The sequence below is a fragment of the Vicugna pacos genome, unplaced genomic scaffold (genome assembly GCF_048564905.1).
Source record: "Vicugna pacos unplaced genomic scaffold, VicPac4 scaffold_206, whole genome shotgun sequence".
Classification (NCBI taxonomy): Eukaryota; Metazoa; Chordata; class Mammalia; order Artiodactyla; family Camelidae; genus Vicugna; species Vicugna pacos.
In genome coordinates, this window is record NW_027328885.1 from 35,608 (window position 1) to 42,999 (window position 7,392).

The window sequence follows — 7,392 nt, forward strand, 5'->3', positions numbered from 1 at the left end:
AGAGCCTCGTTATGTGTCTCGGAATTCAGCGTCTCATGTATAAGCAAAGGGATGAGACTGTCCCAGGGCAGGCTGCCCAACAGAAATGAAATGAGATCCATGTAAAGAAAGTTTCCCAGTTGCCATATTTAAAAAGTAAACAAAGAAACAAACAAACAAAAAACAATTGCTAGAAACTGATTTTAAGAACAGATCTCACTTATTCTACTGTATGTAAAATACTATCATTTTGACATGTAATCAATATAGAAAGTAACAAGATAGATTACATTCCTCTTACTAGATAAGTCTCAGCGTCTGATGTGCATTTGACCTACAGCACATGTCAGCTCAGACCAGCCTCCTCCCCAGCGCTCCTAACATCAGTGGCTGTGCCTACTCTATTGGACAGCAAGTCCAAGGGTCCCACCAGGGGTCCTGGCTGAAACGCGGGAGTAAGTGTCCACACTAACCCTAAAAGGATCTCTCTGAAACAAAGGCAGATTCACTTTTAAATGTCTGTAAACCGGCGGGCTGCACCTCCCTCCACCCTTGGCTACAAGACAGCTCTCTTCTTTGCTGATCCCTTCCTGGATGTCCGGAAGCAATCCGGCTCACAGCCAGGGCAGCCGGGCCTTCAGGTAGACTTACCTGATGTCTGTGTCCAGTCCCATGAAGTCCTCCTTCTCAATCAAGTTGCAGAGGAGGGGGATCTTGTCCCCAGACTTGTTGGGGGCCCTATCCAGCCACTTGGACTTGAGCAAGATGAAGAGTGATTCAGTGAAGTCCTCGATCCTCTTCTCCAACAACCTGCAGTCCTCGTAGATTGAAGGCCACGTCGGTGCGTGTCTGCTCGGCTACTTCCCCATGCAGCACAAAGACAAAGTGCTGAGAGTCATTAATGAGGTGCCATACAGCTCCTCTGCACTTGGAGCTTCTCGAAGGCCTTGGCCGAGAGGCAGTCGGTAATGGTGACAAGGCCCACTACTTTGCTGTGGGTCTGGGAGTTTCTCCACCCATTCTTGGGCGCATAGTGGTGCCTGTAGTGGATACAGAGTGCCCAATGGGAGCCGCACGGGCTGATCTGGCTCACCAAGTTGATTCGCTTATAGATGCAAAAGAAATTCTCTTCTGAGATGAACCCAATGGCTTGGACCACCACAAGGAGAATCTGGTCGTTCTCAGTGCACTGCACATAGTCAGGGATGCTCATGTTGCAGCCCCTGCCGAGAGGGGAGAGGAGATCGAGATACATACTCTGCTGTGGGCTGTGGTCCCCTCTGGGTTGTGGTGACATGGTGTGTACCAGCCAGAAGGCAAGGGAAGCCCAAGCAAAGCCGGGGGTACAGTTTGTCCTCAGCGTCTGCACATGGCTACCGTAGCTCGGATCACATTACCCAGCTTTTGGTCTAGGCTTCCTGCCCCTGCAGAGCAGGGTCATTTCTTGTTTTCTGCTCCAAGCACCTAGCCAGACCCTGATGCAAAGTCAGTGCTCAAAACTGCTGAATAAAAAAATGAACAAAGGAACTGCTTTCCACAACCCTTTAAGCAGAATATAAAGAAAAGAGCCACAGTGGGATCAAAACATCTGGATTTCAACTCCAATTTATTTGAACTCCTAAGCTGCAGAATAATGGATAAGAAAACTTGCCTTGGGGAGGGGGGTACAGTTCAGTGTTAGAGCACGTGCTTAGCATGTACGAGGTCCTGGGTTCAATCCCCAGTACCTCACTTTAAAAAATGAATCAAATAGACAAACCTAATTACCCTCCTCAAAAAATATTTTTTAATTCAAAATTAAAAAAACACCTTGCAATTGACCCAACACTGTAAACTTGCCTATAATTCAATTAAAAAAAAATTCCTTGCCTTACAAGAATATATCTAGATTACGGAAGTTTGCAAATGTAAAATGCCTAGGTTACAACCTGCATAAAAAGGGGGGACTGTACAAATTTACTATCCCTCCTTTATGAGCTATATTACCTTTGGGGGCTGGTTATAACCTCTCAGAGCTAATTTTCTCAGATTAAAATAAAGGAAACATTACCTGATTCTCAGTACTGCTGAAGAATCTGATAACCCTATAAAAGCATCTGACACACTGAGGTTACTCAATTAATGTTGAATGAATGAATAAACAAGCAAAGTGAATGCTGCTCCCTGCCACAGACCATCATAATGGTACTGCCTGGAAATCCCAAGCCCATGTTCACCCGACTCTACATTAACCATGTGGGTGACCTGGGCAGGCCTGTGTGCTTCTCTAAGCCCCAGTTTAATCATGAATAGAAATGAGGGCAATAACACAAACCTCAAAGGGTTAGTGAGTCAGTAATGAATTGTACCCGAATTTTGCAAGATGGAACCATTAAGGAAAATTGGGCAAAGTGTCCATAGGCCCTCTCCATATTAGTTCTTACAACTACATGGGAATCTACATAACATCACAAAATTAAAAGTCTAATTTTTAAAGAGGTTATTGAGATTAAATGAGCTCACTGTCACAAATAAGGAACACACAGCACAAATAGGACAATCCCTAGACCATGAGATACACTCAGTTAAATTTCCCACTGAACCCTCTGGTCCCTCCAACTTCAGAGCCCGAGGATGGGTCCTCGTGGCCAGAGACTACTGCACCTGAAGCTAACAAAGCTAATGGTCCCCACTTCCAAGAGCCCCTGTCACGACCCTAGGTCTAACTTTGTATTTGTATTTTTTTTTTCTTTTTATTAAATAGAATCCCCCAATTGCATAGCCTTCAGGTCACCAAAACATGACCACAGAGATCATGATGGCAGCCCTTCCTGGTGAAACAATAAAATGAAAAGCCATTTCCACAAGAACTCTGTGTAAATCTACTAGGGAACTTCATCCTGGACTGAGGGGAAGAGGACTGGGGAGGAGGGGGCAATCTGGGGCACAGAGAACCATGGGCCACCTGTCCCACGATGGACTTCAGTTTCAACACTCACCCTCCAGGAACTTCAAAATACACACAGAGTACTATGGATAAGATTTATTTTTTTTTTAAAGAAATCACTGACTCCCTAGCAGGTCTTGTTTCTACCAAGACACAAATGGATTATGTGTATAATGTTTCACAAAAACCCTAAAATACTATCACCCCAACTTGACACATGAAGAAACTGATGGAGAGAGGTTTATCACATTGTGCAAAATTAGAGAGAGGCCACATCAGCCACCGTATTTAAACCCAATCCCCTGCTCCATTGCTCACACTAGAAAGTGTGAAATACTGCCCCTTTCCTGCCCTTTCCCTGCAATAAATCTCTGAAGAGTCTTTTCTGTGCCACCTGGAATCACAATCACATCAGTTTTCCACGAAGAGCTATGTCACTCCTTGGAGGACTTATCAAAATCTAAAGGGTTGAAATGGGAGGAGAGATTTGCATTTTCTGTTTCTCAAAGGAAACATGGCTTAAAAAGAAACTGAAAAGGACTTATCTAGTCTACGGTCTCATTGTGCAGAGGAGGAAACGGAGGCTCCAAAGAGATGAGGAAAGGGCCTTATTAACAAATATTGCCTGAGTGCAGAACCAAGCCAGCCCTTGGCACTGCTGTGGGAGGATCTGGGAGGCCCAGGAGAATGAGTGTTAGAAAAAGGAAAGAGAAGAAGCATACAAGGCCCTGTCTCTACATCACCATACCATGGAGTTCCACCAAATTACCCAGTATGGGTGCAGCCCACATTAAGGTGGGCTAGAGAGGTTATACAAACCTGGAAGTCTCAAGCATAGTGGAAATTCCAACAATTTCTATGCTTTTTTCCCAGTTCAAACATCATCTCAGAGGGCGCTCTGTACCAGGGACTACACAAGGCCTGGAGTTCTCCCAAATACAGATCTCTATTACCACGTGTGCAAACCACATACAGATCCACCAGAAGAAAAACACCCACAGATAAGATGGAATTACTGAAACTGAAAGCAGCCAAGCACCATATATTAACTAGGAAAAATGGTGCTGCTAGAAATGGACTCATGGACATAGAAACAAACTGTGGTTAGCAGGCAGGAAATGGGGGATTAACAGATACACATTAATAAATATAAAATAAATGACAAGGACCTGCTATATAGCACAGGGAACTATATTCAAGTTATTGTAATGAGTTGTACTAAAAGCAATCAAAAATGTATGTATATACATATGCATATGTTTACAACTGAATCTCTGCTGTACACCTGAAACTGACATTGTAAGTTAACTACACTTCAATAAAAAATAATTAGAAAAATAAAAGCAAGTCATTAAAAAAATAAAAGAACACTGTAATCCCTGTAGCTGTAGGTGGTGGAGAATTCTGTCTGCAAGCAGCAAGTTCACTGGATCACTCCAGCACTGACTGTCACCCTTTCTGACCATCAGAGAGTCACTTGGTTTCACTGAGGTTACTTTTCTCTTCTGTGAAAGGCTACATTTGCAACTAACAATGTATAGAATCTAATCATTCACAAGCCCAACAATTAGTGAGGACTTCCCATGGGCCAGGCTCTGGACAGATGAAAAGATAGGGTCTCAGATATATTCATGGGTAGAAGAAGTTTACACCATAAAGACATTAATTCTTCCTGTTTTGATAGACAGATTCAATGCAATTCTGTTAAGAATTTCTACCAGATATTTCATGGAATGTAACAAGTTAATTTATGGTCAGGAACAGCCAAGAAACTTCTTTAGAACCACCACTGGGGAAGGGTGGATAGGTCATTGGTTTCCACTGTTTTTTCTGAAGTGATGAAAACGTTCTGGAATAATAATGGTTGCACCACTGTGAATATGCTAAAAGCTGCTGAATTGTACCATTTAAATGGATGGACTTCATGATGTGTGAACAATATCACAATAAAAGTGTTATATGAAAAAATATTTTTTGACCATGATTTTCCCCTGTATACAACTAGTCTGCCGTACAATTAAAGAAAAACAAAAAAACAAAACAAAACAAACTGTGCCAGGAGCTCTTTAGGACTGCAATGTCCCTGGGTCTCCAACGCCTCTGGTGGTGCTGTTCCTGTTAACACACACTAGCTGGGCTGGACTAGTTAGGGACTCTAACTATCTTTCTAAAATCGATGGTCACGTTTCACCCTGGGACAGGGAAGCCTGGAAGATGTCACAGACTCATGCCTTCAGCTCATTTTTAACTGAACCTAGCCTTGCTTTCAACACTGTAATCCTCCTCATTATAAAAACACGCGACATCATCAAGCACCGCCATCATAGCACCTGAAAGTGTTCAAGGAACTTACCTGGGGTAGAAACACTGAGGGAGGAGATGGAAGCTCCCATAGCACTGACGCTCCCTTTTCCTGACTTCACCAGGAGAAGCTGGAATTTACAGCCTGAGGCTCTCAGCCCGGGGAGCAGTGCCCAAGCCACTGAGCTGGTCCTGACGGAGCGAGAAAGGGAGAGGAGAGCAGCCCCGGGGTCACAGGGCAGGGAAAGCGGGGGGGTTGGGGACGCGGGCTGCAGCCCCGCTCGGAGGCCAGCCCCAGCCCCAGCCGCTCTCTCCCGTCCGGGTCCGCAGACACCGCCATTCCGGGACACAGCCCACCCAGGGGCGGGGACGGGTAGGCGGCCGAGGAGAGGAAGCCCGTGAGGAGAGGACTCTTGGGCGGGAGAGGGGAAGGGGATGCCAGCCGCGGACTGAGGGGAGTCCGGCTTGGGCGAGAGGCGGCAGGTGCACACCTGGCCCTGGACAGGTGTGGCCGGGGCGCCGGGGCAGGTGGCGCGGGCAGAGGGGCCTGGCCCGAGCAATTTAGCTGAACACACGCTGACTCGCGCCCTGGCGGGCTGTGATACGCGGACCGCCCTCCCGCAGCCGCCTGAACCTTTCCCGTGAGCCCCCCACCTTGCACGTCCACAGCCGGAGGCCCCGGCACCGGGCAGGAGCCAAAGGCCTACCGGGCGACAGAGCTGAGAAGCCTTTGGGGCCGATCCCCGGCTCGGAGCTGGAGCTTCCAACCCGCGGTCCAGCTGGCACCGACTGCGCATGCGCAGGACGGCCAGCGATCCTCTGGGTTCTGTGAGACAAGCTGGGGAAGTGAGGGAGGGAGATGTTGGGAGGAGGATGAGAGGAGGGGAAAAGTGGAGGGAGACGGACAGGAGGTGCAGAGAGAAGGGAGGGATCTGGAGGGGGGAGGGGAGTAGCCGAGATGGAGAGAAAAAGCTTTACCTCTGGGGGCACCCTGAAAGAGGCGGCAGTACTGCGTCTGTACCCTACTCTAACCCTTCAAGGCCCGCAGCTCAAATTTTACCTCCTTGGTCAAGCCCTCCAGCCAAGGCCTGTGCAGAACCCCTATGGGGATCACACCCGTTGCCCCCATGCAGAGCTGGGTTTCCTGTTGCTCTGGGAAACAAGCACCCGCAAGTGTTGTCGCTCAGAACTACCTTGGGAAGAGTACATATTCCCCTTTTACACGCTGGGAAACAGGCTGGCAGGGTCTCTGCCTTAGCTCCAATGTCCCAGGTGTTGGGCTGCCAGGGGGCAGCAGGTAAAAGATCAGAGCCCCAGACAGAGCAGACTGCCTGACTGTTGGTACGTAGTCCGCATCCCTCCTGAGTAAACCACAGCCCACCCTAGGGGAACCATCAAGGGCTCACAGTAGGTCCCTGGGTGTGGGAGAGCTGTCCTCAATTCCAGTGCCCAGCTTGCTAGGTAGACAGGAGTGTTACCGAGTCCAAATTTATTCTCCTCAGTGCAGGACAGGCCAATAAGTTCGGAGACCAGGTGTTGGGGCATGGAATAGCAAGTTTCTGTATACCTTGATGGCAAACTAATGTCCTGGAAAACCATCTCCCCAAGGCAGAATTCAGGCTCCTTTCCTATGTGCTTGGTTGTAGCAAACTTCTTGGTGTAGGAATTCTTTTTTGTTAGAATCCTTTGTTCTTGCAGCTATCTGCCTGGGTCAAATATCTGTAAACCTCCAGCAAAACAAACGCTATTTCCTATTCTGCAACTTGTTATCTTTTTATGAATGAAAAAGTGTTAAATATCCTTAAAGGTCAGAGCCTTCAGAATAGGCTCTCCTGTATATTTCAGGCTCTAGGCAACATTGTTTCACAAGCAAGATGAAGCCTAGGAGGCAGAGCACAGGGTTTAAGTCAAAGGAAAAGATCTAGTATGGAGTCAGATTTGTTCTTTTCTATTACCCGGGCAGAAGGCACTTGAGGATTTAAACCCCTTTAAGTTAAAAATAAGTAAAAGTTTAAGGAACTTACATACATAGGTGGGACTGTGCATAGCATATCTGGAAAAGCACACAAAGGAAAATAAACAGCGGCATCTCCAGTTAGGGCTGAAAGAACAGAGGATGAGGGAAAACTTCTTTCACTTGTGTATTTTTGTGCTCTGTTTGAATTTTTTTTAACCATATGCATGTA

The 7,392-nt window shown here is 46.8% G+C and overlaps 1 long non-coding RNA gene across 1 annotated transcript; it reads right to left on the reverse strand.

Annotated features, from left to right (window-relative positions):
* Positions 1-934: 934 nt before the first annotated feature.
* On the reverse strand, positions 935-6,044 carry LOC140695450 (uncharacterized). Its single transcript, XR_012071137.1, has 3 exons — positions 5,861-6,044; positions 5,259-5,398; positions 935-1,202 (listed from the first exon to the last, which is right to left on the reverse strand). It is a non-coding gene; the product is annotated as an uncharacterized lncRNA (long non-coding RNA).
* Between the last annotated feature and the right edge of the window lie 1,348 nt (positions 6,045-7,392).